Source organism: Neoarius graeffei (assembly GCF_027579695.1).
Source record: "Neoarius graeffei isolate fNeoGra1 chromosome 18 unlocalized genomic scaffold, fNeoGra1.pri SUPER_18_unloc_1, whole genome shotgun sequence".
NCBI lineage: Eukaryota > Metazoa > Chordata > Actinopteri > Siluriformes > Ariidae > Neoarius > Neoarius graeffei.
In genome coordinates, this window is record NW_026869982.1 from 917,657 (window position 1) to 940,387 (window position 22,731).

The following is a 22,731-nucleotide window of genomic DNA, read 5'->3' on the forward strand; positions in this document are numbered from 1 at the left end:
GAAATGTGTGCCTTGCCTTGCCTTGCCTTGCCTTGCCTTGCCTTGCCTTGCCTTGCCTTGCCTTGCCTTGCCTTGCCTTGCCTTGCCTTGCGCCCAGAAGGAAAATTCTTGCCTTGCGAGCAGAAGGAAAATTCAAACAGATTTCTGCAAGAAGACAAAATAAAATGCTTACAGTACCTGGTATTCCTAGGCAGTCTCCCACTCAAGTACTAACCAGGCCCAACTCTGTTTAGCTTCTGAGATCAGACGGGATCAGGCGTTGTCAGAGTGGTTTGGCCGTAAGCAACAGCTTGTTGGAAATGTGCCGTTTTTCTTGCCTTGCGATCAGAAGGAAAATTCTTGCCTTGCGACCAGAAGGAAAATTCAAACAGATTTCTGCAAGAAGACAAAATAAAATGCTTACAGTACCTGGTATTCCTAGGCAGTCTCCCACTCAAGTACTAACCAGGCCCAACTCTGTTTAGCTTCTGAGATCAGATGGGATCAGGCGTTGTCAGAGTGGTTTGGACGTAAACAACAGTCTGGAAATGTGTGCCTTGCCTTGCCTTGCCTTGCCTTGCCTTGCGCCCAGAAGGAAAATTCTTGCCTTGCGAGCAGAAGGAAAATTCAAACAGATTTCTGCAAGAAGACAAAATAAAATGCTTACAGTACCTGGTATTCCTAGGCAGTCTCCCACTCAAGTACTAACCAGGCCCAACTCTGTTTAGCTTCTGAGATCAGACGGGATCAGGCGTTGTCAGAGTGGTTTGGCCGTAAGCAACAGCTTGTTGGAAATGTGCCGTTTTTCTTGCCTTGCGATCAGAAGGAAAATTCTTGCCTTGCGACCAGAAGGAAAATTCAAACAGATTTCTGCAAGAAGACAAAATAAAATGCTTACAGTACCTGGTATTCCTAGGCAGTCTCACACTCAAGTACTAACCAGGCCCAACTCTGTTTAGCTTCTCAGATCAGACAGGATCAGGCATTGTCAGAGTGGTTTGGACGTAAACAACAGTCTGGAAATGTGTGCCTTGCCTTGCCTTGCCTTGCCTTGCCTTGCCTTGCCTTGCGCCCAGAAGGAAAATTCTTGCCTTGCGAGCAGAAGGAAAATTCAAACAGATTTCTGCAAGAAGACAAAATAAAATGCTTACAGTACCTGGTATTCCTAGGCAGTCTCACACTCAAGTACTAACCAGGCCCAACTCTGTTTAGCTTCTCAGATCAGACAGGATCAGGCATTGTCAGAGTGGTTTGGACGTAAACAACAGTCTGGAAATGTGTGCCTTGCCTTGCCTTGCCTTGCCTTGCGCCCAGAAGGAAAATTCTTGCCTTGCGAGCAGAAGGAAAATTCAAACAGATTTCTGCAAGAAGACAAAATAAAATGCTTACAGTACCTGGTATTCCTAGGCAGTCTCCCACTCAAGTACTAACCAGGCCCAACTCTGTTTAGCTTCTGAAATCAGACGGGATCAGGCATTGTCAGAGTGGTTTGGCCGTGAGCAACAGTTTGCTGGAAATGTGCCGTTTTTCTTGCCTTGCCTTGCCTTGCGCCCAGAAGGAAAATTATTGCCTTGCGAGCAGAAGGAAAATTCAAACAGATTTCTGCAAGAAGACAAAATAAAATGCTTACAGTACCTGGTATTCCTAGGCAGTCTCCCACTCAAGTACTAACCAGGCCCAACTCTGTTTAGCTTCTGAGATCAGACGGGATCAGGCGTTGTCAGAGTGGTTTGGCCGTAAGCAACAGCTTGTTGGAAATGTGCCGTTTTTCTTGCCTTGCGATCAGAAGGAAAATTCTTGCCTTGCGACCAGAAGGAAAATTCAAACAGATTTCTGCAAGAAGACAAAATAAAATGCTTACAGTACCTGGTATTCCTAGGCAGTCTCACACTCAAGTACTAACCAGGCCCAACTCTGTTTAGCTTCTCAGATCAGACAGGATCAGGCATTGTCAGAGTGGTTTGGACGTAAACAGCAGTCTGGAAATGTGTGCCTTGCCTTGCCTTGCCTTGCCTTGCGCCCAGAAGGAAAATTCTTGCCTTGCGAGCAGAAGGAAAATTCAAACAGATTTCTGCAAGAAGACAAAATAAAATGCTTACAGTACCTGGTATTCCTAGGCAGTCTCCCACTCAAGTACTAACCAGGCCCAACTCTGTTTAGCTTCTGAAATCAGACGGGATCAGGCATTGTCAGAGTGGTTTGGCCGTGAGCAACAGTTTGCTGGAAATGTGCCGTTTTTCTTGCCTTGCCTTGCCTTGCGCCCAGAAGGAAAATTATTGCCTTGCGAGCAGAAGGAAAATTCAAACAGATTTCTGCAAGAAGACAAAATAAAATGCTTACAGTACCTGGTATTCCTAGGCAGTCTCCCACTCAAGTACTAACCAGGCCCAACTCTGTTTAGCTTCTGAGATCAGACGGGATCAGGCGTTGTCAGAGTGGTTTGGCCGTAAGCAACAGCTTGTTGGAAATGTGCCGTTTTTCTTGCCTTGCGATCAGAAGGAAAATTCTTGCCTTGCGACCAGAAGGAAAATTCAAACAGATTTCTGCAAGAAGACAAAATAAAATGCTTACAGTACCTGGTATTCCTAGGCAGTCTCACACTCAAGTACTAACCAGGCCCAACTCTGTTTAGCTTCTCAGATCAGACAGGATCAGGCATTGTCAGAGTGGTTTGGACGTAAACAACAGTCTGGAAATGTGTGCCTTGCCTTGCCTTGCCTTGCCTTGCCTTGCGCCCAGAAGGAAAATTCTTGCCTTGCGAGCAGAAGGAAAATTCAAACAGATTTCTGCAAGAAGACAAAATAAAATGCTTACAGTACCTGGTATTCCTAGGCAGTCTCCCACTCAAGTACTAACCAGGCCCAACTCTGTTTAGCTTCTGAAATCAGACGGGATCAGGCATTGTCAGAGTGGTTTGGCCGTGAGCAACAGTTTGCTGGAAATGTGCCGTTTTTCTTGCCTTGCCTTGCCTTGCGCCCAGAAGGAAAATTATTGCCTTGCGAGCAGAAGGAAAATTCAAACAGATTTCTGCAAGAAGACAAAATAAAATGCTTACAGTACCTGGTATTCCTAGGCAGTCTCCCACTCAAGTACTAACCAGGCCCAACTCTGTTTAGCTTCTGAGATCAGACGGGATCAGGCGTTGTCAGAGTGGTTTGGCCGTAAGCAACAGCTTGTTGGAAATGTGCCGTTTTTCTTGCCTTGCGATCAGAAGGAAAATTCTTGCCTTGCGACCAGAAGGAAAATTCAAACAGATTTCTGCAAGAAGACAAAATAAAATGCTTACAGTACCTGGTATTCCTAGGCAGTCTCACACTCAAGTACTAACCAGGCCCAACTCTGTTTAGCTTCTCAGATCAGACAGGATCAGGCATTGTCAGAGTGGTTTGGACGTAAACAGCAGTCTGGAAATGTGTGCCTTGCCTTGCCTTGCCTTGCCTTGCGCCCAGAAGGAAAATTCTTGCCTTGCGAGCAGAAGGAAAATTCAAACAGATTTCTGCAAGAAGACAAAATAAAATGCTTACAGTACCTGGTATTCCTAGGCAGTCTCCCACTCAAGTACTAACCAGGCCCAACTCTGTTTAGCTTCTGAAATCAGACGGGATCAGGCATTGTCAGAGTGGTTTGGCCGTGAGCAACAGTTTGCTGGAAATGTGCCGTTTTTCTTGCCTTGCCTTGCCTTGCGCCCAGAAGGAAAATTATTGCCTTGCGAGCAGAAGGAAAATTCAAACAGATTTCTGCAAGAAGACAAAATAAAATGCTTACAGTACCTGGTATTCCTAGGCAGTCTCCCACTCAAGTACTAACCAGGCCCAACTCTGTTTAGCTTCTGAGATCAGACGGGATCAGGCGTTGTCAGAGTGGTTTGGCCGTAAGCAACAGCTTGTTGGAAATGTGCCGTTTTTCTTGCCTTGCGATCAGAAGGAAAATTCTTGCCTTGCGACCAGAAGGAAAATTCAAACAGATTTCTGCAAGAAGACAAAATAAAATGCTTACAGTACCTGGTATTCCTAGGCAGTCTCACACTCAAGTACTAACCAGGCCCAACTCTGTTTAGCTTCTCAGATCAGACAGGATCAGGCATTGTCAGAGTGGTTTGGACGTAAACAACAGTCTGGAAATGTGTGCCTTGCCTTGCCTTGCCTTGCGCCCAGAAGGAAAATTCTTGCCTTGCGAGCAGAAGGAAAATTCAAACAGATTTCTGCAAGAAGACAAAATAAAATGCTTACAGTACCTGGTATTCCTAGGCAGTCTCCCACTCAAGTACTAACCAGGCCCAACTCTGTTTAGCTTCTGAGATCAGACGGGATCAGGCGTTGTCAGAGTGGTTTGGCCGTAAGCAACAGCTTGTTGGAAATGTGCCGTTTTTCTTGCCTTGCGATCAGAAGGAAAATTCTTGCCTTGCGACCAGAAGGAAAATTCAAACAGATTTCTGCAAGAAGACAAAATAAAATGCTTACAGTACCTGGTATTCCTAGGCAGTCTCCCACTCAAGTACTAACCAGGCCCAACTCTGTTTAGCTTCTGAGATCAGACGGGATCAGGCGTTGTCAGAGTGGTTTGGCCGTAAGCAACAGCTTGTTGGAAATGTGCCGTTTTTCTTGCCTTGCGATCAGAAGGAAAATTCTTGCCTTGCGACCAGAAGGAAAATTCAAACAGATTTCTGCAAGAAGACAAAATAAAATGCTTACAGTACCTGGTATTCCTAGGCAGTCTCACACTCAAGTACTAACCAGGCCCAACTCTGTTTAGCTTCTCAGATCAGACAGGATCAGGCATTGTCAGAGTGGTTTGGACGTAAACAACAGTCTGGAAATGTGTGCCTTGCCTTGCCTTGCCTTGCCTTGCCTTGCGCCCAGAAGGAAAATTCTTGCCTTGCGAGCAGAAGGAAAATTCAAACAGATTTCTGCAAGAAGACAAAATAAAATGCTTACAGTACCTGGTATTCCTAGGCAGTCTCCCACTCAAGTACTAACCAGGCCCAACTCTGTTTAGCTTCTGAGATCAGACGGGATCAGGCGTTGTCAGAGTGGTTTGGCCGTAAGCAACAGCTTGTTGGAAATGTGCCGTTTTTCTTGCCTTGCGATCAGAAGGAAAATTCTTGCCTTGCGACCAGAAGGAAAATTCAAACAGATTTCTGCAAGAAGACAAAATAAAATGCTTACAGTACCTGGTATTCCTAGGCAGTCTCCCACTCAAGTACTAACCAGGCCCAACTCTGTTTAGCTTCTGAGATCAGACGGGATCAGGCGTTGTCAGAGTGGTTTGGCCGTAAGCAACAGCTTGTTGGAAATGTGCCGTTTTTCTTGCCTTGCGATCAGAAGGAAAATTCTTGCCTTGCGACCAGAAGGAAAATTCAAACAGATTTCTGCAAGAAGACAAAATAAAATGCTTACAGTACCTGGTATTCCTAGGCAGTCTCACACTCAAGTACTAACCAGGCCCAACTCTGTTTAGCTTCTCAGATCAGACAGGATCAGGCATTGTCAGAGGGGTTTGGACGTAAACAACAGTCTGGAAATGTGTGCCTTGCCTTGCCTTGCCTTGCCTTGCCTTGCCTTGCCTTGCCTTGCCTTGCCTTGCCTTGCCTTGCCTTGCCTTGCCTTGCCTTGCCTTGCGCCCAGAAGGAAAATTCTTGCCTTGCGAGCAGAAGGAAAATTCAAACAGATTTCTGCAAGAAGACAAAATAAAATGCTTACAGTACCTGGTATTCCTAGGCAGTCTCCCACTCAAGTACTAACCAGGCCCAACTCTGTTTAGCTTCTGAGATCAGACGGGATCAGGCGTTGTCAGAGTGGTTTGGCCGTAAGCAACAGCTTGTTGGAAATGTGCCGTTTTTCTTGCCTTGCGATCAGAAGGAAAATTCTTGCCTTGCGACCAGAAGGAAAATTCAAACAGATTTCTGCAAGAAGACAAAATAAAATGCTTACAGTACCTGGTATTCCTAGGCAGTCTCCCACTCAAGTACTAACCAGGCCCAACTCTGTTTAGCTTCTGAGATCAGATGGGATCAGGCGTTGTCAGAGTGGTTTGGACGTAAACAACAGTCTGGAAATGTGTGCCTTGCCTTGCCTTGCCTTGCCTTGCCTTGCGCCCAGAAGGAAAATTCTTGCCTTGCGAGCAGAAGGAAAATTCAAACAGATTTCTGCAAGAAGACAAAATAAAATGCTTACAGTACCTGGTATTCCTAGGCAGTCTCCCACTCAAGTACTAACCAGGCCCAACTCTGTTTAGCTTCTGAGATCAGACGGGATCAGGCGTTGTCAGAGTGGTTTGGCCGTAAGCAACAGCTTGTTGGAAATGTGCCGTTTTTCTTGCCTTGCGATCAGAAGGAAAATTCTTGCCTTGCGACCAGAAGGAAAATTCAAACAGATTTCTGCAAGAAGACAAAATAAAATGCTTACAGTACCTGGTATTCCTAGGCAGTCTCACACTCAAGTACTAACCAGGCCCAACTCTGTTTAGCTTCTCAGATCAGACAGGATCAGGCATTGTCAGAGTGGTTTGGACGTAAACAACAGTCTGGAAATGTGTGCCTTGCCTTGCCTTGCCTTGCCTTGCCTTGCCTTGCCTTGCCTTGCCTTGCCTTGCCTTGCCTTGCGCCCAGAAGGAAAATTCTTGCCTTGCGAGCAGAAGGAAAATTCAAACAGATTTCTGCAAGAAGACAAAATAAAATGCTTACAGTACCTGGTATTCCTAGGCAGTCTCACACTCAAGTACTAACCAGGCCCAACTCTGTTTAGCTTCTCAGATCAGACAGGATCAGGCATTGTCAGAGTGGTTTGGACGTAAACAACAGTCTGGAAATGTGTGCCTTGCCTTGCCTTGCCTTGCCTTGCGCCCAGAAGGAAAATTCTTGCCTTGCGAGCAGAAGGAAAATTCAAACAGATTTCTGCAAGAAGACAAAATAAAATGCTTACAGTACCTGGTATTCCTAGGCAGTCTCCCACTCAAGTACTAACCAGGCCCAACTCTGTTTAGCTTCTGAAATCAGACGGGATCAGGCATTGTCAGAGTGGTTTGGCCGTGAGCAACAGTTTGCTGGAAATGTGCCGTTTTTCTTGCCTTGCCTTGCCTTGCGCCCAGAAGGAAAATTATTGCCTTGCGAGCAGAAGGAAAATTCAAACAGATTTCTGCAAGAAGACAAAATAAAATGCTTACAGTACCTGGTATTCCTAGGCAGTCTCCCACTCAAGTACTAACCAGGCCCAACTCTGTTTAGCTTCTGAGATCAGACGGGATCAGGCGTTGTCAGAGTGGTTTGGCCGTAAGCAACAGCTTGTTGGAAATGTGCCGTTTTTCTTGCCTTGCGATCAGAAGGAAAATTCTTGCCTTGCGACCAGAAGGAAAATTCAAACAGATTTCTGCAAGAAGACAAAATAAAATGCTTACAGTACCTGGTATTCCTAGGCAGTCTCACACTCAAGTACTAACCAGGCCCAACTCTGTTTAGCTTCTCAGATCAGACAGGATCAGGCATTGTCAGAGTGGTTTGGACGTAAACAGCAGTCTGGAAATGTGTGCCTTGCCTTGCCTTGCCTTGCCTTGCGCCCAGAAGGAAAATTCTTGCCTTGCGAGCAGAAGGAAAATTCAAACAGATTTCTGCAAGAAGACAAAATAAAATGCTTACAGTACCTGGTATTCCTAGGCAGTCTCCCACTCAAGTACTAACCAGGCCCAACTCTGTTTAGCTTCTGAAATCAGACGGGATCAGGCATTGTCAGAGTGGTTTGGCCGTGAGCAACAGTTTGCTGGAAATGTGCCGTTTTTCTTGCCTTGCCTTGCCTTGCGCCCAGAAGGAAAATTATTGCCTTGCGAGCAGAAGGAAAATTCAAACAGATTTCTGCAAGAAGACAAAATAAAATGCTTACAGTACCTGGTATTCCTAGGCAGTCTCCCACTCAAGTACTAACCAGGCCCAACTCTGTTTAGCTTCTGAGATCAGACGGGATCAGGCGTTGTCAGAGTGGTTTGGCCGTAAGCAACAGCTTGTTGGAAATGTGCCGTTTTTCTTGCCTTGCGATCAGAAGGAAAATTCTTGCCTTGCGACCAGAAGGAAAATTCAAACAGATTTCTGCAAGAAGACAAAATAAAATGCTTACAGTACCTGGTATTCCTAGGCAGTCTCACACTCAAGTACTAACCAGGCCCAACTCTGTTTAGCTTCTCAGATCAGACAGGATCAGGCATTGTCAGAGTGGTTTGGACGTAAACAACAGTCTGGAAATGTGTGCCTTGCCTTGCCTTGCCTTGCCTTGCCTTGCGCCCAGAAGGAAAATTCTTGCCTTGCGAGCAGAAGGAAAATTCAAACAGATTTCTGCAAGAAGACAAAATAAAATGCTTACAGTACCTGGTATTCCTAGGCAGTCTCCCACTCAAGTACTAACCAGGCCCAACTCTGTTTAGCTTCTGAGATCAGACGGGATCAGGCGTTGTCAGAGTGGTTTGGCCGTAAGCAACAGCTTGTTGGAAATGTGCCGTTTTTCTTGCCTTGCGATCAGAAGGAAAATTCTTGCCTTGCGACCAGAAGGAAAATTCAAACAGATTTCTGCAAGAAGACAAAATAAAATGCTTACAGTACCTGGTATTCCTAGGCAGTCTCCCACTCAAGTACTAACCAGGCCCAACTCTGTTTAGCTTCTGAGATCAGACGGGATCAGGCGTTGTCAGAGTGGTTTGGCCGTAAGCAACAGCTTGTTGGAAATGTGCCGTTTTTCTTGCCTTGCGATCAGAAGGAAAATTCTTGCCTTGCGAGCAGAAGGAAAATTCAAACAGATTTCTGCAAGAAGACAAAATAAAATGCTTACAGTACCTGGTATTCCTAGGCAGTCTCACACTCAAGTACTAACCAGGCCCAACTCTGTTTAGCTTCTCAGATCAGACAGGATCAGGCATTGTCAGAGTGGTTTGGACGTAAACAACAGTCTGGAAATGTGTGCCTTGCCTTGCCTTGCCTTGCCTTGCCTTGCCTTGCCTTGCCTTGCCTTGCCTTGCCTTGCCTTGCCTTGCCTTGCCTTGCCTTGCCTTGCCTTGCCTTGCCTTGCCTTGCCTTGCCTTGCCTTGCCTTGCCTTGCCTTGCCTTGCCTTGCGCCCAGAAGGAAAATTCTTGCCTTGCGAGCAGAAGGAAAATTCAAACAGATTTCTGCAAGAAGACAAAATAAAATGCTTACAGTACCTGGTATTCCTAGGCAGTCTCCCACTCAAGTACTAACCAGGCCCAACTCTGTTTAGCTTCTGAGATCAGACGGGATCAGGCGTTGTCAGAGTGGTTTGGCCGTAAGCAACAGCTTGATGGAAATGTGCCGTTTTTCTTGCCTTGCGATCAGAAGGAAAATTCTTGCCTTGCGACCAGAAGGAAAATTCAAACAGATTTCTGCAAGAAGACAAAATAAAATGCTTACAGTACCTGGTATTCCTAGGCAGTCTCCCACTCAAGTACTAACCAGGCCCAACTCTGTTTAGCTTCTGAGATCAGATGGGATCAGGCGTTGTCAGAGTGGTTTGGACGTAAACAACAGTCTGGAAATGTGTGCCTTGCCTTGCCTTGCCTTGCCTTGCCTTGCGCCCAGAAGGAAAATTCTTGCCTTGCGAGCAGAAGGAAAATTCAAACAGATTTCTGCAAGAAGACAAAATAAAATGCTTACAGTACCTGGTATTCCTAGGCAGTCTCCCACTCAAGTACTAACCAGGCCCAACTCTGTTTAGCTTCTGAGATCAGACGGGATCAGGCGTTGTCAGAGTGGTTTGGCCGTAAGCAGCAGCTTGTTGGAAATGTGCCGTTTTTCTTGCCTTGCGATCAGAAGGAAAATTCTTGCCTTGCGACCAGAAGGAAAATTCAAACAGATTTCTGCAAGAAGACAAAATAAAATGCTTACAGTACCTGGTATTCCTAGGCAGTCTCCCACTCAAGTACTAACCAGGCCCAACTCTGTTTAGCTTCTGAGATCAGACGGGATCAGGCGTTGTCAGAGTGGTTTGGCCGTAAGCAACAGCTTGTTGGAAATGTGCCGTTTTTCTTGCCTTGCGATCAGAAGGAAAATTCTTGCCTTGCGACCAGAAGGAAAATTCAAACAGATTTCTGCAAGAAGACAAAATAAAATGCTTACAGTACCTGGTATTCCTAGGCAGTCTCACACTCAAGTACTAACCAGGCCCAACTCTGTTTAGCTTCTCAGATCAGACAGGATCAGGCATTGTCAGAGTGGTTTGGACGTAAACAGCAGTCTGGAAATGTGTGCCTTGCCTTGCCTTGCCTTGCCTTGCGCCCAGAAGGAAAATTCTTGCCTTGCGAGCAGAAGGAAAATTCAAACAGATTTCTGCAAGAAGACAAAATAAAATGCTTACAGTACCTGGTATTCCTAGGCAGTCTCCCACTCAAGTACTAACCAGGCCCAACTCTGTTTAGCTTCTGAAATCAGACGGGATCAGGCATTGTCAGAGTGGTTTGGCCGTGAGCAACAGTTTGCTGGAAATGTGCCGTTTTTCTTGCCTTGCCTTGCCTTGCGCCCAGAAGGAAAATTATTGCCTTGCGAGCAGAAGGAAAATTCAAACAGATTTCTGCAAGAAGACAAAATAAAATGCTTACAGTACCTGGTATTCCTAGGCAGTCTCCCACTCAAGTACTAACCAGGCCCAACTCTGTTTAGCTTCTGAGATCAGACGGGATCAGGCGTTGTCAGAGTGGTTTGGCCGTAAGCAACAGCTTGTTGGAAATGTGCCGTTTTTCTTGCCTTGCGATCAGAAGGAAAATTCTTGCCTTGCGACCAGAAGGAAAATTCAAACAGATTTCTGCAAGAAGACAAAATAAAATGCTTACAGTACCTGGTATTCCTAGGCAGTCTCACACTCAAGTACTAACCAGGCCCAACTCTGTTTAGCTTCTCAGATCAGACAGGATCAGGCATTGTCAGAGTGGTTTGGACGTAAACAACAGTCTGGAAATGTGTGCCTTGCCTTGCCTTGCCTTGCCTTGCCTTGCGCCCAGAAGGAAAATTCTTGCCTTGCGAGCAGAAGGAAAATTCAAACAGATTTCTGCAAGAAGACAAAATAAAATGCTTACAGTACCTGGTATTCCTAGGCAGTCTCCCACTCAAGTACTAACCAGGCCCAACTCTGTTTAGCTTCTGAGATCAGACGGGATCAGGCGTTGTCAGAGTGGTTTGGCCGTAAGCAACAGCTTGTTGGAAATGTGCCGTTTTTCTTGCCTTGCGATCAGAAGGAAAATTCTTGCCTTGCGACCAGAAGGAAAATTCAAACAGATTTCTGCAAGAAGACAAAATAAAATGCTTACAGTACCTGGTATTCCTAGGCAGTCTCCCACTCAAGTACTAACCAGGCCCAACTCTGTTTAGCTTCTGAGATCAGACGGGATCAGGCGTTGTCAGAGTGGTTTGGCCGTAAGCAACAGCTTGTTGGAAATGTGCCGTTTTTCTTGCCTTGCGATCAGAAGGAAAATTCTTGCCTTGCGACCAGAAGGAAAATTCAAACAGATTTCTGCAAGAAGACAAAATAAAATGCTTACAGTACCTGGTATTCCTAGGCAGTCTCACACTCAAGTACTAACCAGGCCCAACTCTGTTTAGCTTCTCAGATCAGACAGGATCAGGCATTGTCAGAGTGGTTTGGACGTAAACAACAGTCTGGAAATGTGTGCCTTGCCTTGCCTTGCCTTGCCTTGCCTTGCGCCCAGAAGGAAAATTCTTGCCTTGCGAGCAGAAGGAAAATTCAAACAGATTTCTGCAAGAAGACAAAATAAAATGCTTACAGTACCTGGTATTCCTAGGCAGTCTCCCACTCAAGTACTAACCAGGCCCAACTCTGTTTAGCTTCTGAGATCAGACGGGATCAGGCGTTGTCAGAGTGGTTTGGCCGTAAGCAACAGCTTGTTGGAAATGTGCCGTTTTTCTTGCCTTGCGATCAGAAGGAAAATTCTTGCCTTGCGACCAGAAGGAAAATTCAAACAGATTTCTGCAAGAAGACAAAATAAAATGCTTACAGTACCTGGTATTCCTAGGCAGTCTCCCACTCAAGTACTAACCAGGCCCAACTCTGTTTAGCTTCTGAGATCAGACGGGATCAGGCGTTGTCAGAGTGGTTTGGCCGTAAGCAACAGCTTGTTGGAAATGTGCCGTTTTTCTTGCCTTGCGATCAGAAGGAAAATTCTTGCCTTGCGACCAGAAGGAAAATTCAAACAGATTTCTGCAAGAAGACAAAATAAAATGCTTACAGTACCTGGTATTCCTAGGCAGTCTCACACTCAAGTACTAACCAGGCCCAACTCTGTTTAGCTTCTCAGATCAGACAGGATCAGGCATTGTCAGAGTGGTTTGGACGTAAACAACAGTCTGGAAATGTGTGCCTTGCCTTGCCTTGCCTTGCCTTGCCTTGCCTTGCCTTGCCTTGCCTTGCCTTGCCTTGCCTTGCCTTGCCTTGCGCCCAGAAGGAAAATTCTTGCCTTGCGAGCAGAAGGAAAATTCAAACAGATTTCTGCAAGAAGACAAAATAAAATGCTTACAGTACCTGGTATTCCTAGGCAGTCTCCCACTCAAGTACTAACCAGGCCCAACTCTGTTTAGCTTCTGAGATCAGACGGGATCAGGCGTTGTCAGAGTGGTTTGGCCGTAAGCAACAGCTTGTTGGAAATGTGCCGTTTTTCTTGCCTTGCGATCAGAAGGAAAATTCTTGCCTTGCGACCAGAAGGAAAATTCAAACAGATTTCTGCAAGAAGACAAAATAAAATGCTTACAGTACCTGGTATTCCTAGGCAGTCTCCCACTCAAGTACTAACCAGGCCCAACTCTGTTTAGCTTCTGAGATCAGATGGGATCAGGCGTTGTCAGAGTGGTTTGGACGTAAACAACAGTCTGGAAATGTGTGCCTTGCCTTGCCTTGCCTTGCCTTGCCTTGCGCCCAGAAGGAAAATTCTTGCCTTGCGAGCAGAAGGAAAATTCAAACAGATTTCTGCAAGAAGACAAAATAAAATGCTTACAGTACCTGGTATTCCTAGGCAGTCTCCCACTCAAGTACTAACCAGGCCCAACTCTGTTTAGCTTCTGAGATCAGACGGGATCAGGCGTTGTCAGAGTGGTTTGGCCGTAAGCAACAGCTTGTTGGAAATGTGCCGTTTTTCTTGCCTTGCGATCAGAAGGAAAATTCTTGCCTTGCGACCAGAAGGAAAATTCAAACAGATTTCTGCAAGAAGACAAAATAAAATGCTTACAGTACCTGGTATTCCTAGGCAGTCTCCCACTCAAGTACTAACCAGGCCCAACTCTGTTTAGCTTCTGAGATCAGACGGGATCAGGCGTTGTCAGAGTGGTTTGGCCGTAAGCAACAGCTTGTTGGAAATGTGCCGTTTTTCTTGCCTTGCGATCAGAAGGAAAATTCTTGCCTTGCGACCAGAAGGAAAATTCAAACAGATTTCTGCAAGAAGACAAAATAAAATGCTTACAGTACCTGGTATTCCTAGGCAGTCTCACACTCAAGTACTAACCAGGCCCAACTCTGTTTAGCTTCTCAGATCAGACAGGATCAGGCATTGTCAGAGTGGTTTGGACGTAAACAACAGTCTGGAAATGTGTGCCTTGCCTTGCCTTGCCTTGCCTTGCCTTGCCTTGCCTTGCCTTGCGCCCAGAAGGAAAATTCTTGCCTTGCGAGCAGAAGGAAAATTCAAACAGATTTCTGCAAGAAGACAAAATAAAATGCTTACAGTACCTGGTATTCCTAGGCAGTCTCACACTCAAGTACTAACCAGGCCCAACTCTGTTTAGCTTCTCAGATCAGACAGGATCAGGCATTGTCAGAGTGGTTTTTACGTAAACAACAGTCTGGAAATGTGTGCCTTGCCTTGCCTTGCCTTGCGCCCAGAAGGAAAATTCTTGCCTTGCGAGCAGAAGGAAAATTCAAACAGATTTCTGCAAGAAGACAAAATAAAATGCTTACAGTACCTGGTATTCCTAGGCAGTCTCCCACTCAAGTACTAACCAGGCCCAACTCTGTTTAGCTTCTGAAATCAGACGGGATCAGGCATTGTCAGAGTGGTTTGGCCGTGAGCAACAGTTTGCTGGAAATGTGCCGTTTTTCTTGCCTTGCCTTGCCTTGCGCCCAGAAGGAAAATTATTGCCTTGCGAGCAGAAGGAAAATTCAAACAGATTTCTGCAAGAAGACAAAATAAAATGCTTACAGTACCTGGTATTCCTAGGCAGTCTCCCACTCAAGTACTAACCAGGCCCAACTCTGTTTAGCTTCTGAGATCAGACGGGATCAGGCGTTGTCAGAGTGGTTTGGCCGTAAGCAACAGCTTGTTGGAAATGTGCCGTTTTTCTTGCCTTGCGATCAGAAGGAAAATTCTTGCCTTGCGACCAGAAGGAAAATTCAAACAGATTTCTGCAAGAAGACAAAATAAAATGCTTACAGTACCTGGTATTCCTAGGCAGTCTCACACTCAAGTACTAACCAGGCCCAACTCTGTTTAGCTTCTCAGATCAGACAGGATCAGGCATTGTCAGAGTGGTTTGGACGTAAACAGCAGTCTGGAAATGTGTGCCTTGCCTTGCCTTGCCTTGCCTTGCGCCCAGAAGGAAAATTCTTGCCTTGCGAGCAGAAGGAAAATTCAAACAGATTTCTGCAAGAAGACAAAATAAAATGCTTACAGTACCTGGTATTCCTAGGCAGTCTCCCACTCAAGTACTAACCAGGCCCAACTCTGTTTAGCTTCTGAAATCAGACGGGATCAGGCATTGTCAGAGTGGTTTGGCCGTGAGCAACAGTTTGCTGGAAATGTGCCGTTTTTCTTGCCTTGCCTTGCCTTGCGCCCAGAAGGAAAATTATTGCCTTGCGAGCAGAAGGAAAATTCAAACAGATTTCTGCAAGAAGACAAAATAAAATGCTTACAGTACCTGGTATTCCTAGGCAGTCTCCCACTCAAGTACTAACCAGGCCCAACTCTGTTTAGCTTCTGAGATCAGACAGGATCAGGCATTGTCAGAGTGGTTTGGCCGTAAGCAACAGCTTGTTGGAAATGTGCCGTTTTTCTTGCCTTGCGATCAGAAGGAAAATTCTTGCCTTGCGACCAGAAGGAAAATTCAAACAGATTTCTGCAAGAAGACAAAATAAAATGCTTACAGTACCTGGTATTCCTAGGCAGTCTCCCACTCAAGTACTAACCAGGCCCAACTCTGTTTAGCTTCTGAGATCAGACGGGATCAGGCGTTGTCAGAGTGGTTTGGCCGTAAGCAACAGCTTGTTGGAAATGTGCCGTTTTTCTTGCCTTGCGATCAGAAGGAAAATTCTTGCCTTGCGACCAGAAGGAAAATTCAAACAGATTTCTGCAAGAAGACAAAATAAAATGCTTACAGTACCTGGTATTCCTAGGCAGTCTCACACTCAAGTACTAACCAGGCCCAACTCTGTTTAGCTTCTCAGATCAGACAGGATCAGGCATTGTCAGAGTGGTTTGGACGTAAACAACAGTCTGGAAATGTGTGCCTTGCCTTGCCTTGCCTTGCCTTGCCTTGCGCCCAGAAGGAAAATTCTTGCCTTGCGAGCAGAAGGAAAATTCAAACAGATTTCTGCAAGAAGACAAAATAAAATGCTTACAGTACCTGGTATTCCTAGGCAGTCTCCCACTCAAGTACTAACCAGGCCCAACTCTGTTTAGCTTCTGAGATCAGACGGGATCAGGCGTTGTCAGAGTGGTTTGGCCGTAAGCAACAGCTTGTTGGAAATGTGCCGTTTTTCTTGCCTTGCGATCAGAAGGAAAATTCTTGCCTTGCGACCAGAAGGAAAATTCAAACAGATTTCTGCAAGAAGACAAAATAAAATGCTTACAGTACCTGGTATTCCTAGGCAGTCTCCCACTCAAGTACTAACCAGGCCCAACTCTGTTTAGCTTCTGAGATCAGACGGGATCAGGCGTTGTCAGAGTGGTTTGGCCGTAAGCAACAGCTTGTTGGAAATGTGCCGTTTTTCTTGCCTTGCGATCAGAAGGAAAATTCTTGCCTTGCGACCAGAAGGAAAATTCAAACAGATTTCTGCAAGAAGACAAAATAAAATGCTTACAGTACCTGGTATTCCTAGGCAGTCTCACACTCAAGTACTAACCAGGCCCAACTCTGTTTAGCTTCTCAGATCAGACAGGATCAGGCATTGTCAGAGTGGTTTGGACGTAAACAACAGTCTGGAAATGTGTGCCTTGCCTTGCCTTGCCTTGCCTTGCCTTGCCTTGCGCCCAGAAGGAAAATTCTTGCCTTGCGAGCAGAAGGAAAATTCAAACAGATTTCTGCAAGAAGACAAAATAAAATGCTTACAGTACCTGGTATTCCTAGGCAGTCTCCCACTCAAGTACTAACCAGGCCCAACTCTGTTTAGCTTCTGAGATCAGACGGGATCAGGCGTTGTCAGAGTGGTTTGGCCGTAAGCAACAGCTTGTTGGAAATGTGCCGTTTTTCTTGCCTTGCGATCAGAAGGAAAATTCTTGCCTTGCGACCAGAAGGAAAATTCAAACAGATTTCTGCAAGAAGACAAAATAAAATGCTTACAGTACCTGGTATTCCTAGGCAGTCTCCCACTCAAGTACTAACCAGGCCCAACTCTGTTTAGCTTCTGAGATCAGATGGGATCAGGCGTTGTCAGAGTGGTTTGGACGTAAACAACAGTCTGGAAATGTGTGCCTTGCCTTGCCTTGCCTTGCCTTGCCTTGCGCCCAGAAGGAAAATTCTTGCCTTGCGAGCAGAAGGAAAATTCAAACAGATTTCTGCAAGAAGACAAAATAAAATGCTTACAGTACCTGGTATTCCTAGGCAGTCTCCCACTCAAGTACTAACCAGGCCCAACTCTGTTTAGCTTCTGAGATCAGACGGGATCAGGCGTTGTCAGAGTGGTTTGGCCGTAAGCAACAGCTTGTTGGAAATGTGCCGTTTTTCTTGCCTTGCGATCAGAAGGAAAATTCTTGCCTTGCGACCAGAAGGAAAATTCAAACAGATTTCTGCAAGAAGACAAAATAAAATGCTTACAGTACCTGGTATTCCTAGGCAGTCTCCCACTCAAGTACTAACCAGGCCCAACTCTGTTTAGCTTCTGAGATCAGACGGGATCAGGCGTTGTCAGAGTGGTTTGGCCGTAAGCAACAGCTTGTTGGAAATGTGCCGTTTTTCTTGCCTTGCGATCAGAAGGAAAATTCTTGCCTTGCGACCAGAAGGAAAATTCAAACAGATTTCTGCAAGAAGACAAAATAAAATGCTTACAGTACCTGGTATTCCTAGGCAGTCTCCCACTCAAGTACTAACCAGGCCCAACTCTGTTTAGCTTCTGAAATCAGACGGGATCAGGCATTGTCAGAGTGGTTTGGCCGTGAGCAACAGTTTGCTGGAAATGTGCCGTTTTTCTTGCCTTGCCTTGCCTTGCGCCCAGAAGGAAAATTATTGCCTTGCTAGCAGAAGGAAAATTCAAACAGATTTCTGCAAGAAGACAAAATAAAATGCTTACAGTACCTGGTATTCCTAGGCAGTCTCCCACTCAAGTACTAACCAGGCCCAACTCTGTTTAGCTTCTGAGATCAGACGGGATCAGGCGTTGTCAGAGTGGTTTGGCCGTAAGCAACAGCTTGTTGGAAATGTGCCGTTTTTCTTGCCTTGCGATCAGAAGGAAAATTCTTGCCTTGCGACCAGAAGGAAAATTCAAACAGATTTCTGCAAGAAGACAAAATAAAATGCTTACAGTACCTGGTATTCCTAGGCAGTCTCACACTCAAGTACTAACCAGGCCCAACTCTGTTTAGCTTCTCAGATCAGACAGGATCAGGCATTGTCAGAGTGGTTTGGACGTAAACAACAGTCTGGAAATGTGTGCCTTGCCTTGCCTTGCCTTGCCTTGCCTTGCCTTGCCTTGCCTTGCCTTGCCTTGCCTTGCCTTGCCTTGCCTTGCGCCCAGAAGGAAAATTCTTGCCTTGCGAGCAGAAGGAAAATTCAAACAGATTTCTGCAAGAAGACAAAATAAAATGCTTACAGTACCTGGTATTCCTAGGCAGTCTCACACTCAAGTACTAACCAGGCCCAACTCTGTTTAGCTTCTCAGATCAGACAGGATCAGGCATTGTCAGAGTGGTTTGGACGTAAACAACAGTCTGGAAATGTGTGCCTTGCCTTGCCTTGCCTTGCCTTGCGCCCAGAAGGAAAATTCTTGCCTTGCGAGCAGAAGGAAAATTCAAACAGATTTCTGCAAGAAGACAAAATAAAATGCTTACAGTACCTGGTATTCCTAGGCAGTCTCCCACTCAAGTACTAACCAGGCCCAACTCTGTTTAGCTTCTGAAATCAGACGGGATCAGGCATTGTCAGAGTGGTTTGGCCGTGAGCAACAGTTTGCTGGAAATGTGCCGTTTTTCTTGCCTTGCCTTGCCTTGCGCGCAGAAGGAAAATTATTGCCTTGCGAGCAGAAGGAAAATTCAAACAGATTTCTGGAAGAAGACAAAATAAAATGCTTACAGTACCTGGTATTCCTAGGCAGTCTCCCACTCAAGTACTAACCAGGCCCAACTCTGTTTAGCTTCTGAGATCAGACGGGATCAGGCGTTGTCAGAGTGGTTTGGCCGTAAGCAACAGCTTGTTGGAAATGTGCCGTTTTTCTTGCCTTGCGATCAGAAGGAAAATTCTTGCCTTGCGACCAGAAGGAAAATTCAAACAGATTTCTGCAAGAAGACAAAATAAAATGCTTACAGTACCTGGTATTCCTAGGCAGTCTCACACTCAAGTACTAACCAGGCCCAACTCTGTTTAGCTTCTCAGATCAGACAGGATCAGGCATTGTCAGAGTGGTTTGGACGTAAACAGCAGTCTGGAAATGTGTGCCTTGCCTTGCCTTGCCTTGCCTTGCGCCCAGAAGGAAAATTCTTGCCTTGCGAGCAGAAGGAAAATTCAAACAGATTTCTGCAAGAAGACAAAATAAAATGCTTACAGTACCTGGTATTCCTAGGCAGTCTCCCACTCAAGTACTAACCAGGCCCAACTCTGTTTAGCTTCTGAAATCAGACGGGATCAGGCATTGTCAGAGTGGTTTGGCCGTGAGCAACAGTTTGCTGGAAATGTGCCGTTTTTCTTGCCTTGCCTTGCCTTGCGCCCAGAAGGAAAATTATTGCCTTGCGAGCAGAAGGAAAATTCAAACAGATTTCTGCAAGAAGACAAAATAAAATGCTTACAGTACCTGGTATTCCTAGGCAGTCTCCCACTCAAGTACTAACCAGGCCCAACTCTGTTTAGCTTCTGAGATCAGACGGGATCAGGCGTTGTCAGAGTGGTTTGGCCGTAAGCAACAGCTTGTTGGAAATGTGCCGTTTTTCTTGCCTTGCGATCAGAAGGAAAATTCTTGCCTTGCGACCAGAAGGAAAATTCAAACAGATTTCTGCAAGAAGACAAAATAAAATGCTTACAGTACCTGGTATTCCTAGGCAGTCTCACACTCAAGTACTAACCAGGCCCAACTCTGTTTAGCTTCTCAGATCAGACAGGATCAGGCATTGTCAGAGTGGTTTGGACGTAAACAACAGTCTGGAAATGTGTGCCTTGCCTTGCCTTGCCTTGCCTTGCCTTGCGCCCAGAAGGAAAATTCTTGCCTTGCGAGCAGAAGGAAAATTCAAACAGATTTCTGCAAGAAGACAAAATAAAATGCTTACAGTACCTGGTATTCCTAGGCAGTCTCCCACTCAAGTACTAACCAGGCCCAACTCTGTTTAGCTTCTGAGATCAGACGGGATCAGGCGTTGTCAGAGTGGTTTGGCCGTAAGCAACAGCTTGTTGGAAATGTGCCGTTTTTCTTGCCTTGCGATCAGAAGGAAAATTCTTGCCTTGCGACCAGAAGGAAAATTCAAACAGATTTCTGCAAGAAGACAAAATAAAATGCTTACAGTACCTGGTATTCCTAGGCAGTCTCCCACTCAAGTACTAACCAGGCCCAACTCTGTTTAGCTTCTGAGATCAGACGGGATCAGGCGTTGTCAGAGTGGTTTGGCCGTAAGCAACAGCTTGTTGGAAATGTGCCGTTTTTCTTGCCTTGCGATCAGAAGGAAAATTCTTGCCTTGCGACCAGAAGGAAAATTCAAACAGATTTCTGCAAGAAGACAAAATAAAATGCTTACAGTACCTGGTATTCCTAGGCAGTCTCACACTCAAGTACTAACCAGGCCCAACTCTGTTTAGCTTCTCAGATCAGACAGGATCAGGCATTGTCAGAGTGGTTTGGACGTAAACAACAGTCTGGAAATGTGTGCCTTGCCTTGCCTTGCCTTGCCTTGCCTTGCGCCCAGAAGGAAAATTCTTGCCTTGCGAGCAGAAGGAAAATTCAAACAGATTTCTGCAAGAAGACAAAATAAAATGCTTACAGTACCTGGTATTCCTAGGCAGTCTCACACTCAAGTACTAACCAGGCCCAACTCTGTTTAGCTTCTGAGATCAGACGGGATCAGGCGTTGTCAGAGTGGTTTGGCCGTAAGCAACAGCTTGTTGGAAATGTGCCGTTTTTCTTGCCTTGCGATCAGAAGGAAAATTCTTGCCTTGCGACCAGAAGGAAAATTCAAACAGATTTCTGCAAGAAGACAAAATAAAATGCTTACAGTACCTGGTATTCCTAGGCAGTCTCCCACTCAAGTACTAACCAGGCCCAACTCTGTTTAGCTTCTGAGATCAGACGGGATCAGGCGTTGTCAGAGTGGTTTGGCCGTAAGCAACAGCTTGTTGGAAATGTGCCGTTTTTCTTGCCTTGCGATCAGAAGGAAAATTCTTGCCTTGCGACCAGAAGGAAAATTCAAACAGATTTCTGCAAGAAGACAAAATAAAATGCTTACAGTACCTGGTATTCCTAGGCAGTCTCACACTCAAGTACTAACCAGGCCCAACTCTGTTTAGCTTCTCAGATCAGACAGGATCAGGCATGGTCAGAGTGGTTTGGACGTAAACAACAGTCTGGAAATGTGTGCCTTGCCTTGCCTTGCCTTGCCTTGCCTTGCCTTGCCTTGCGCCCAGAAGGAAAATTCTTGCCTTGCGAGCAGAAGGAAAATTCAAACAGATTTCTGCAAGAAGACAAAATAAAATGCTTACAGTACCTGGTATTCCTAGGCAGTCTCCCACTCAAGTACTAACCAGGCCCAACTCTGTTTAGCTTCTGAGATCAGACGGGATCAGGCGTTGTCAGAGTGGTTTGGCCGTAAGCAACAGCTTGTTGGAAATGTGCCGTTTTTCTTGCCTTGCGATCAGAAGGAAAATTCTTGCCTTGCGACCAGAAGGAAAATTCAAACAGATTTCTGCAAGAAGACAAAATAAAATGCTTACAGTACCTGGTATTCCTAGGCAGTCTCCCACTCAAGTACTAACCAGGCCCAACTCTGTTTAGCTTCTGAGATCAGATGGGATCAGGCGTTGTCAGAGTGGTTTGGACGTAAACAACAGTCTGGAAATGTGTGCCTTGCCTTGCCTTGCCTTGCCTTGCCTTGCGCCCAGAAGGAAAATTCTTGCCTTGCGAGCAGAAGGAAAATTCAAACAGATTTCTGCAAGAAGACAAAATAAAATGCTTACAGTACCTGGTATTCCTAGGCAGTCTCCCACTCAAGTACTAACCAGGCCCAACTCTGTTTAGCTTCTGAGATCAGACGGGATCAGGCGTTGTCAGAGTGGTTTGGCCGTAAGCAACAGCTTGTTGGAAATGTGCCGTTTTTCTTGCCTTGCGATCAGAAGGAAAATTCTTGCCTTGCGACCAGAAGGAAAATTCAAACAGATTTCTGCAAGAAGACAAAATAAAATGCTTACAGTACCTGGTATTCCTAGGCAGTCTCCCACTCAAGTACTAACCAGGCCCAACTCTGTTTAGCTTCTGAGATCAGACGGGATCAGGCGTTGTCAGAGTGGTTTGGCCGTAAGCAACAGCTTGTTGGAAATGTGCCGTTTTTCTTGCCTTGCGATCAGAAGGAAAATTCTTGCCTTGCGACCAGAAGGAAAATTCAAACAGATTTCTGCAAGAAGACAAAATAAAATGCTTACAGTACCTGGTATTCCTAGGCAGTCTCACACTCAAGTACTAACCAGGCCCAACTCTGTTTAGCTTCTCAGATCAGACAGGATCAGGCATTGTCAGAGTGGTTTGGACGTAAACAACAGTCTGGAAATGTGTGCCTTGCCTTGCCTTGCCTTGCCTTGCCTTGCCTTGCCTTGCCTTGCCTTGCCTTGCCTTGCCTTGCGCCCAGAAGGAAAATTCTTGCCTTGCGAGCAGAAGGAAAATTCAAACAGATTTCTGCAAGAAGACAAAATAAAATGCTTACAGTACCTGGTATTCCTAGGCAGTCTCCCACTCAAGTACTAACCAGGCCCAACTCTGTTTAGCTTCTGAGATCAGACGGGATCAGGCGTTGTCAGAGTGGTTTGGCCGTAAGCAACAGCTTGTTGGAAATGTGCCGTTTTTCTTGCCTTGCGATCAGAAGGAAAATTCTTGCCTTGCGACCAGAAGGAAAATTCAAACAGATTTCTGCAAGAAGACAAAATAAAATGCTTACAGTACCTGGTATTCCTAGGCAGTCTCCCACTCAAGTACTAACCAGGCCCAACTCTGTTTAGCTTCTGAGATCAGACGGGATCAGGCGTTGTCAGAGTGGTTTGGCCGTAAGCAACAGCTTGTTGGAAATGTGCCGTTTTTCTTGCCTTGCGATCAGAAGGAAAATTCTTGCCTTGCGACCAGAAGGAAAATTCAAACAGATTTCTGCAAGAAGACAAAATA

The 22,731-nt window shown here is 45.7% G+C and overlaps 45 non-coding genes and 48 pseudogenes across 45 annotated transcripts; all 93 read right to left on the bottom strand.

Annotated features, from left to right (window-relative positions):
• Positions 1-165: 165 nt before the first annotated feature.
• LOC132876303 (5S ribosomal RNA) lies at positions 166-284 on the bottom strand. The gene has a single exon (XR_009652026.1). It is a non-coding gene; the product is annotated as a 5S ribosomal RNA (ribosomal RNA).
• A 112-nt stretch (positions 285-396) lies between these two features.
• On the bottom strand, positions 397-515 carry LOC132878077 (5S ribosomal RNA; annotated as a pseudogene).
• A 124-nt stretch (positions 516-639) lies between these two features.
• On the bottom strand, positions 640-758 carry LOC132876304 (5S ribosomal RNA). Its single transcript, XR_009652027.1, has one exon. It is a non-coding gene; the product is annotated as a 5S ribosomal RNA (ribosomal RNA).
• Positions 759-870: 112 nt separating this feature from the next.
• On the bottom strand, positions 871-989 carry LOC132880742 (5S ribosomal RNA; annotated as a pseudogene).
• Positions 990-1,123: 134 nt separating this feature from the next.
• LOC132880743 (5S ribosomal RNA) lies at positions 1,124-1,242 on the bottom strand (annotated as a pseudogene).
• A 119-nt stretch (positions 1,243-1,361) lies between these two features.
• Positions 1,362-1,480, bottom strand: LOC132879255 (5S ribosomal RNA; annotated as a pseudogene).
• A 122-nt stretch (positions 1,481-1,602) lies between these two features.
• Positions 1,603-1,721, bottom strand: LOC132876305 (5S ribosomal RNA). The gene has a single exon (XR_009652028.1). It is a non-coding gene; the product is annotated as a 5S ribosomal RNA (ribosomal RNA).
• Positions 1,722-1,833: 112 nt separating this feature from the next.
• On the bottom strand, positions 1,834-1,952 carry LOC132880746 (5S ribosomal RNA; annotated as a pseudogene).
• A 119-nt stretch (positions 1,953-2,071) lies between these two features.
• LOC132879256 (5S ribosomal RNA) lies at positions 2,072-2,190 on the bottom strand (annotated as a pseudogene).
• Positions 2,191-2,312: 122 nt separating this feature from the next.
• On the bottom strand, positions 2,313-2,431 carry LOC132876306 (5S ribosomal RNA). Its single transcript, XR_009652029.1, has one exon. It is a non-coding gene; the product is annotated as a 5S ribosomal RNA (ribosomal RNA).
• A 112-nt stretch (positions 2,432-2,543) lies between these two features.
• Positions 2,544-2,662, bottom strand: LOC132880747 (5S ribosomal RNA; annotated as a pseudogene).
• Positions 2,663-2,786: 124 nt separating this feature from the next.
• LOC132879257 (5S ribosomal RNA) lies at positions 2,787-2,905 on the bottom strand (annotated as a pseudogene).
• A 122-nt stretch (positions 2,906-3,027) lies between these two features.
• On the bottom strand, positions 3,028-3,146 carry LOC132876307 (5S ribosomal RNA). Its single transcript, XR_009652030.1, has one exon. It is a non-coding gene; the product is annotated as a 5S ribosomal RNA (ribosomal RNA).
• Positions 3,147-3,258: 112 nt separating this feature from the next.
• On the bottom strand, positions 3,259-3,377 carry LOC132880748 (5S ribosomal RNA; annotated as a pseudogene).
• A 119-nt stretch (positions 3,378-3,496) lies between these two features.
• On the bottom strand, positions 3,497-3,615 carry LOC132879258 (5S ribosomal RNA; annotated as a pseudogene).
• A 122-nt stretch (positions 3,616-3,737) lies between these two features.
• LOC132876309 (5S ribosomal RNA) lies at positions 3,738-3,856 on the bottom strand. Its single transcript, XR_009652032.1, has one exon. It is a non-coding gene; the product is annotated as a 5S ribosomal RNA (ribosomal RNA).
• A 112-nt stretch (positions 3,857-3,968) lies between these two features.
• Positions 3,969-4,087, bottom strand: LOC132880749 (5S ribosomal RNA; annotated as a pseudogene).
• Positions 4,088-4,201: 114 nt separating this feature from the next.
• Positions 4,202-4,320, bottom strand: LOC132876310 (5S ribosomal RNA). Its single transcript, XR_009652033.1, has one exon. It is a non-coding gene; the product is annotated as a 5S ribosomal RNA (ribosomal RNA).
• Positions 4,321-4,432: 112 nt separating this feature from the next.
• LOC132876311 (5S ribosomal RNA) lies at positions 4,433-4,551 on the bottom strand. The gene has a single exon (XR_009652034.1). It is a non-coding gene; the product is annotated as a 5S ribosomal RNA (ribosomal RNA).
• Positions 4,552-4,663: 112 nt separating this feature from the next.
• LOC132880750 (5S ribosomal RNA) lies at positions 4,664-4,782 on the bottom strand (annotated as a pseudogene).
• A 124-nt stretch (positions 4,783-4,906) lies between these two features.
• Positions 4,907-5,025, bottom strand: LOC132876312 (5S ribosomal RNA). The gene has a single exon (XR_009652035.1). It is a non-coding gene; the product is annotated as a 5S ribosomal RNA (ribosomal RNA).
• Positions 5,026-5,137: 112 nt separating this feature from the next.
• LOC132876314 (5S ribosomal RNA) lies at positions 5,138-5,256 on the bottom strand. Its single transcript, XR_009652036.1, has one exon. It is a non-coding gene; the product is annotated as a 5S ribosomal RNA (ribosomal RNA).
• Positions 5,257-5,368: 112 nt separating this feature from the next.
• LOC132881241 (5S ribosomal RNA) lies at positions 5,369-5,487 on the bottom strand (annotated as a pseudogene).
• Positions 5,488-5,671: 184 nt separating this feature from the next.
• LOC132876315 (5S ribosomal RNA) lies at positions 5,672-5,790 on the bottom strand. Its single transcript, XR_009652037.1, has one exon. It is a non-coding gene; the product is annotated as a 5S ribosomal RNA (ribosomal RNA).
• Positions 5,791-5,902: 112 nt separating this feature from the next.
• Positions 5,903-6,021, bottom strand: LOC132878078 (5S ribosomal RNA; annotated as a pseudogene).
• A 124-nt stretch (positions 6,022-6,145) lies between these two features.
• Positions 6,146-6,264, bottom strand: LOC132876316 (5S ribosomal RNA). Its single transcript, XR_009652038.1, has one exon. It is a non-coding gene; the product is annotated as a 5S ribosomal RNA (ribosomal RNA).
• Positions 6,265-6,376: 112 nt separating this feature from the next.
• Positions 6,377-6,495, bottom strand: LOC132880751 (5S ribosomal RNA; annotated as a pseudogene).
• Positions 6,496-6,654: 159 nt separating this feature from the next.
• Positions 6,655-6,773, bottom strand: LOC132880752 (5S ribosomal RNA; annotated as a pseudogene).
• A 119-nt stretch (positions 6,774-6,892) lies between these two features.
• Positions 6,893-7,011, bottom strand: LOC132879259 (5S ribosomal RNA; annotated as a pseudogene).
• A 122-nt stretch (positions 7,012-7,133) lies between these two features.
• LOC132876317 (5S ribosomal RNA) lies at positions 7,134-7,252 on the bottom strand. Its single transcript, XR_009652039.1, has one exon. It is a non-coding gene; the product is annotated as a 5S ribosomal RNA (ribosomal RNA).
• Positions 7,253-7,364: 112 nt separating this feature from the next.
• LOC132880753 (5S ribosomal RNA) lies at positions 7,365-7,483 on the bottom strand (annotated as a pseudogene).
• Positions 7,484-7,602: 119 nt separating this feature from the next.
• On the bottom strand, positions 7,603-7,721 carry LOC132879261 (5S ribosomal RNA; annotated as a pseudogene).
• A 122-nt stretch (positions 7,722-7,843) lies between these two features.
• Positions 7,844-7,962, bottom strand: LOC132876318 (5S ribosomal RNA). Its single transcript, XR_009652040.1, has one exon. It is a non-coding gene; the product is annotated as a 5S ribosomal RNA (ribosomal RNA).
• A 112-nt stretch (positions 7,963-8,074) lies between these two features.
• Positions 8,075-8,193, bottom strand: LOC132880754 (5S ribosomal RNA; annotated as a pseudogene).
• Positions 8,194-8,317: 124 nt separating this feature from the next.
• On the bottom strand, positions 8,318-8,436 carry LOC132876319 (5S ribosomal RNA). The gene has a single exon (XR_009652041.1). It is a non-coding gene; the product is annotated as a 5S ribosomal RNA (ribosomal RNA).
• A 112-nt stretch (positions 8,437-8,548) lies between these two features.
• On the bottom strand, positions 8,549-8,667 carry LOC132876321 (5S ribosomal RNA). Its single transcript, XR_009652043.1, has one exon. It is a non-coding gene; the product is annotated as a 5S ribosomal RNA (ribosomal RNA).
• Positions 8,668-8,779: 112 nt separating this feature from the next.
• On the bottom strand, positions 8,780-8,898 carry LOC132880755 (5S ribosomal RNA; annotated as a pseudogene).
• A 244-nt stretch (positions 8,899-9,142) lies between these two features.
• Positions 9,143-9,261, bottom strand: LOC132876322 (5S ribosomal RNA). Its single transcript, XR_009652044.1, has one exon. It is a non-coding gene; the product is annotated as a 5S ribosomal RNA (ribosomal RNA).
• Positions 9,262-9,373: 112 nt separating this feature from the next.
• LOC132878079 (5S ribosomal RNA) lies at positions 9,374-9,492 on the bottom strand (annotated as a pseudogene).
• A 124-nt stretch (positions 9,493-9,616) lies between these two features.
• Positions 9,617-9,735, bottom strand: LOC132876323 (5S ribosomal RNA). The gene has a single exon (XR_009652045.1). It is a non-coding gene; the product is annotated as a 5S ribosomal RNA (ribosomal RNA).
• Positions 9,736-9,847: 112 nt separating this feature from the next.
• LOC132876324 (5S ribosomal RNA) lies at positions 9,848-9,966 on the bottom strand. Its single transcript, XR_009652046.1, has one exon. It is a non-coding gene; the product is annotated as a 5S ribosomal RNA (ribosomal RNA).
• A 112-nt stretch (positions 9,967-10,078) lies between these two features.
• LOC132880757 (5S ribosomal RNA) lies at positions 10,079-10,197 on the bottom strand (annotated as a pseudogene).
• Positions 10,198-10,316: 119 nt separating this feature from the next.
• On the bottom strand, positions 10,317-10,435 carry LOC132879262 (5S ribosomal RNA; annotated as a pseudogene).
• A 122-nt stretch (positions 10,436-10,557) lies between these two features.
• Positions 10,558-10,676, bottom strand: LOC132876325 (5S ribosomal RNA). The gene has a single exon (XR_009652047.1). It is a non-coding gene; the product is annotated as a 5S ribosomal RNA (ribosomal RNA).
• A 112-nt stretch (positions 10,677-10,788) lies between these two features.
• On the bottom strand, positions 10,789-10,907 carry LOC132880758 (5S ribosomal RNA; annotated as a pseudogene).
• Positions 10,908-11,031: 124 nt separating this feature from the next.
• Positions 11,032-11,150, bottom strand: LOC132876326 (5S ribosomal RNA). Its single transcript, XR_009652048.1, has one exon. It is a non-coding gene; the product is annotated as a 5S ribosomal RNA (ribosomal RNA).
• Positions 11,151-11,262: 112 nt separating this feature from the next.
• On the bottom strand, positions 11,263-11,381 carry LOC132876327 (5S ribosomal RNA). Its single transcript, XR_009652049.1, has one exon. It is a non-coding gene; the product is annotated as a 5S ribosomal RNA (ribosomal RNA).
• A 112-nt stretch (positions 11,382-11,493) lies between these two features.
• On the bottom strand, positions 11,494-11,612 carry LOC132880759 (5S ribosomal RNA; annotated as a pseudogene).
• A 124-nt stretch (positions 11,613-11,736) lies between these two features.
• Positions 11,737-11,855, bottom strand: LOC132876328 (5S ribosomal RNA). The gene has a single exon (XR_009652050.1). It is a non-coding gene; the product is annotated as a 5S ribosomal RNA (ribosomal RNA).
• A 112-nt stretch (positions 11,856-11,967) lies between these two features.
• LOC132876330 (5S ribosomal RNA) lies at positions 11,968-12,086 on the bottom strand. Its single transcript, XR_009652051.1, has one exon. It is a non-coding gene; the product is annotated as a 5S ribosomal RNA (ribosomal RNA).
• A 112-nt stretch (positions 12,087-12,198) lies between these two features.
• On the bottom strand, positions 12,199-12,317 carry LOC132880760 (5S ribosomal RNA; annotated as a pseudogene).
• Positions 12,318-12,486: 169 nt separating this feature from the next.
• LOC132876331 (5S ribosomal RNA) lies at positions 12,487-12,605 on the bottom strand. The gene has a single exon (XR_009652052.1). It is a non-coding gene; the product is annotated as a 5S ribosomal RNA (ribosomal RNA).
• Positions 12,606-12,717: 112 nt separating this feature from the next.
• Positions 12,718-12,836, bottom strand: LOC132878080 (5S ribosomal RNA; annotated as a pseudogene).
• Positions 12,837-12,960: 124 nt separating this feature from the next.
• LOC132876333 (5S ribosomal RNA) lies at positions 12,961-13,079 on the bottom strand. Its single transcript, XR_009652054.1, has one exon. It is a non-coding gene; the product is annotated as a 5S ribosomal RNA (ribosomal RNA).
• Positions 13,080-13,191: 112 nt separating this feature from the next.
• On the bottom strand, positions 13,192-13,310 carry LOC132876334 (5S ribosomal RNA). The gene has a single exon (XR_009652055.1). It is a non-coding gene; the product is annotated as a 5S ribosomal RNA (ribosomal RNA).
• Positions 13,311-13,422: 112 nt separating this feature from the next.
• LOC132880761 (5S ribosomal RNA) lies at positions 13,423-13,541 on the bottom strand (annotated as a pseudogene).
• Positions 13,542-13,913: 372 nt separating this feature from the next.
• LOC132879263 (5S ribosomal RNA) lies at positions 13,914-14,032 on the bottom strand (annotated as a pseudogene).
• Positions 14,033-14,154: 122 nt separating this feature from the next.
• On the bottom strand, positions 14,155-14,273 carry LOC132876335 (5S ribosomal RNA). Its single transcript, XR_009652056.1, has one exon. It is a non-coding gene; the product is annotated as a 5S ribosomal RNA (ribosomal RNA).
• Positions 14,274-14,385: 112 nt separating this feature from the next.
• Positions 14,386-14,504, bottom strand: LOC132880762 (5S ribosomal RNA; annotated as a pseudogene).
• Positions 14,505-14,623: 119 nt separating this feature from the next.
• Positions 14,624-14,742, bottom strand: LOC132879264 (5S ribosomal RNA; annotated as a pseudogene).
• A 122-nt stretch (positions 14,743-14,864) lies between these two features.
• LOC132878326 (5S ribosomal RNA) lies at positions 14,865-14,983 on the bottom strand (annotated as a pseudogene).
• Positions 14,984-15,095: 112 nt separating this feature from the next.
• LOC132876336 (5S ribosomal RNA) lies at positions 15,096-15,214 on the bottom strand. Its single transcript, XR_009652057.1, has one exon. It is a non-coding gene; the product is annotated as a 5S ribosomal RNA (ribosomal RNA).
• Positions 15,215-15,326: 112 nt separating this feature from the next.
• On the bottom strand, positions 15,327-15,445 carry LOC132880763 (5S ribosomal RNA; annotated as a pseudogene).
• A 124-nt stretch (positions 15,446-15,569) lies between these two features.
• Positions 15,570-15,688, bottom strand: LOC132876337 (5S ribosomal RNA). The gene has a single exon (XR_009652058.1). It is a non-coding gene; the product is annotated as a 5S ribosomal RNA (ribosomal RNA).
• A 112-nt stretch (positions 15,689-15,800) lies between these two features.
• LOC132876338 (5S ribosomal RNA) lies at positions 15,801-15,919 on the bottom strand. Its single transcript, XR_009652059.1, has one exon. It is a non-coding gene; the product is annotated as a 5S ribosomal RNA (ribosomal RNA).
• Positions 15,920-16,031: 112 nt separating this feature from the next.
• LOC132880764 (5S ribosomal RNA) lies at positions 16,032-16,150 on the bottom strand (annotated as a pseudogene).
• Positions 16,151-16,279: 129 nt separating this feature from the next.
• Positions 16,280-16,398, bottom strand: LOC132876339 (5S ribosomal RNA). Its single transcript, XR_009652060.1, has one exon. It is a non-coding gene; the product is annotated as a 5S ribosomal RNA (ribosomal RNA).
• A 112-nt stretch (positions 16,399-16,510) lies between these two features.
• Positions 16,511-16,629, bottom strand: LOC132878081 (5S ribosomal RNA; annotated as a pseudogene).
• A 124-nt stretch (positions 16,630-16,753) lies between these two features.
• On the bottom strand, positions 16,754-16,872 carry LOC132876340 (5S ribosomal RNA). Its single transcript, XR_009652061.1, has one exon. It is a non-coding gene; the product is annotated as a 5S ribosomal RNA (ribosomal RNA).
• A 112-nt stretch (positions 16,873-16,984) lies between these two features.
• On the bottom strand, positions 16,985-17,103 carry LOC132876341 (5S ribosomal RNA). Its single transcript, XR_009652062.1, has one exon. It is a non-coding gene; the product is annotated as a 5S ribosomal RNA (ribosomal RNA).
• Positions 17,104-17,215: 112 nt separating this feature from the next.
• LOC132879265 (5S ribosomal RNA) lies at positions 17,216-17,334 on the bottom strand (annotated as a pseudogene).
• Positions 17,335-17,456: 122 nt separating this feature from the next.
• Positions 17,457-17,575, bottom strand: LOC132876342 (5S ribosomal RNA). The gene has a single exon (XR_009652063.1). It is a non-coding gene; the product is annotated as a 5S ribosomal RNA (ribosomal RNA).
• A 112-nt stretch (positions 17,576-17,687) lies between these two features.
• Positions 17,688-17,806, bottom strand: LOC132880765 (5S ribosomal RNA; annotated as a pseudogene).
• Positions 17,807-17,975: 169 nt separating this feature from the next.
• Positions 17,976-18,094, bottom strand: LOC132880766 (5S ribosomal RNA; annotated as a pseudogene).
• A 119-nt stretch (positions 18,095-18,213) lies between these two features.
• Positions 18,214-18,332, bottom strand: LOC132879267 (5S ribosomal RNA; annotated as a pseudogene).
• A 122-nt stretch (positions 18,333-18,454) lies between these two features.
• LOC132876344 (5S ribosomal RNA) lies at positions 18,455-18,573 on the bottom strand. The gene has a single exon (XR_009652065.1). It is a non-coding gene; the product is annotated as a 5S ribosomal RNA (ribosomal RNA).
• A 112-nt stretch (positions 18,574-18,685) lies between these two features.
• Positions 18,686-18,804, bottom strand: LOC132880768 (5S ribosomal RNA; annotated as a pseudogene).
• A 119-nt stretch (positions 18,805-18,923) lies between these two features.
• On the bottom strand, positions 18,924-19,042 carry LOC132879268 (5S ribosomal RNA; annotated as a pseudogene).
• A 122-nt stretch (positions 19,043-19,164) lies between these two features.
• Positions 19,165-19,283, bottom strand: LOC132876345 (5S ribosomal RNA). Its single transcript, XR_009652066.1, has one exon. It is a non-coding gene; the product is annotated as a 5S ribosomal RNA (ribosomal RNA).
• Positions 19,284-19,395: 112 nt separating this feature from the next.
• Positions 19,396-19,514, bottom strand: LOC132880769 (5S ribosomal RNA; annotated as a pseudogene).
• A 124-nt stretch (positions 19,515-19,638) lies between these two features.
• On the bottom strand, positions 19,639-19,757 carry LOC132876346 (5S ribosomal RNA). The gene has a single exon (XR_009652067.1). It is a non-coding gene; the product is annotated as a 5S ribosomal RNA (ribosomal RNA).
• Positions 19,758-19,869: 112 nt separating this feature from the next.
• On the bottom strand, positions 19,870-19,988 carry LOC132876347 (5S ribosomal RNA). Its single transcript, XR_009652068.1, has one exon. It is a non-coding gene; the product is annotated as a 5S ribosomal RNA (ribosomal RNA).
• A 112-nt stretch (positions 19,989-20,100) lies between these two features.
• Positions 20,101-20,219, bottom strand: LOC132880770 (5S ribosomal RNA; annotated as a pseudogene).
• A 124-nt stretch (positions 20,220-20,343) lies between these two features.
• LOC132878191 (5S ribosomal RNA) lies at positions 20,344-20,462 on the bottom strand (annotated as a pseudogene).
• A 112-nt stretch (positions 20,463-20,574) lies between these two features.
• Positions 20,575-20,693, bottom strand: LOC132876348 (5S ribosomal RNA). The gene has a single exon (XR_009652069.1). It is a non-coding gene; the product is annotated as a 5S ribosomal RNA (ribosomal RNA).
• Positions 20,694-20,805: 112 nt separating this feature from the next.
• LOC132881232 (5S ribosomal RNA) lies at positions 20,806-20,924 on the bottom strand (annotated as a pseudogene).
• A 134-nt stretch (positions 20,925-21,058) lies between these two features.
• Positions 21,059-21,177, bottom strand: LOC132876349 (5S ribosomal RNA). Its single transcript, XR_009652070.1, has one exon. It is a non-coding gene; the product is annotated as a 5S ribosomal RNA (ribosomal RNA).
• Positions 21,178-21,289: 112 nt separating this feature from the next.
• On the bottom strand, positions 21,290-21,408 carry LOC132878082 (5S ribosomal RNA; annotated as a pseudogene).
• Positions 21,409-21,532: 124 nt separating this feature from the next.
• Positions 21,533-21,651, bottom strand: LOC132876350 (5S ribosomal RNA). Its single transcript, XR_009652071.1, has one exon. It is a non-coding gene; the product is annotated as a 5S ribosomal RNA (ribosomal RNA).
• Positions 21,652-21,763: 112 nt separating this feature from the next.
• On the bottom strand, positions 21,764-21,882 carry LOC132876351 (5S ribosomal RNA). Its single transcript, XR_009652072.1, has one exon. It is a non-coding gene; the product is annotated as a 5S ribosomal RNA (ribosomal RNA).
• A 112-nt stretch (positions 21,883-21,994) lies between these two features.
• LOC132880771 (5S ribosomal RNA) lies at positions 21,995-22,113 on the bottom strand (annotated as a pseudogene).
• Positions 22,114-22,272: 159 nt separating this feature from the next.
• On the bottom strand, positions 22,273-22,391 carry LOC132876352 (5S ribosomal RNA). The gene has a single exon (XR_009652073.1). It is a non-coding gene; the product is annotated as a 5S ribosomal RNA (ribosomal RNA).
• A 112-nt stretch (positions 22,392-22,503) lies between these two features.
• On the bottom strand, positions 22,504-22,622 carry LOC132876353 (5S ribosomal RNA). Its single transcript, XR_009652074.1, has one exon. It is a non-coding gene; the product is annotated as a 5S ribosomal RNA (ribosomal RNA).
• Positions 22,623-22,731: the final 109 nt, after the last annotated feature.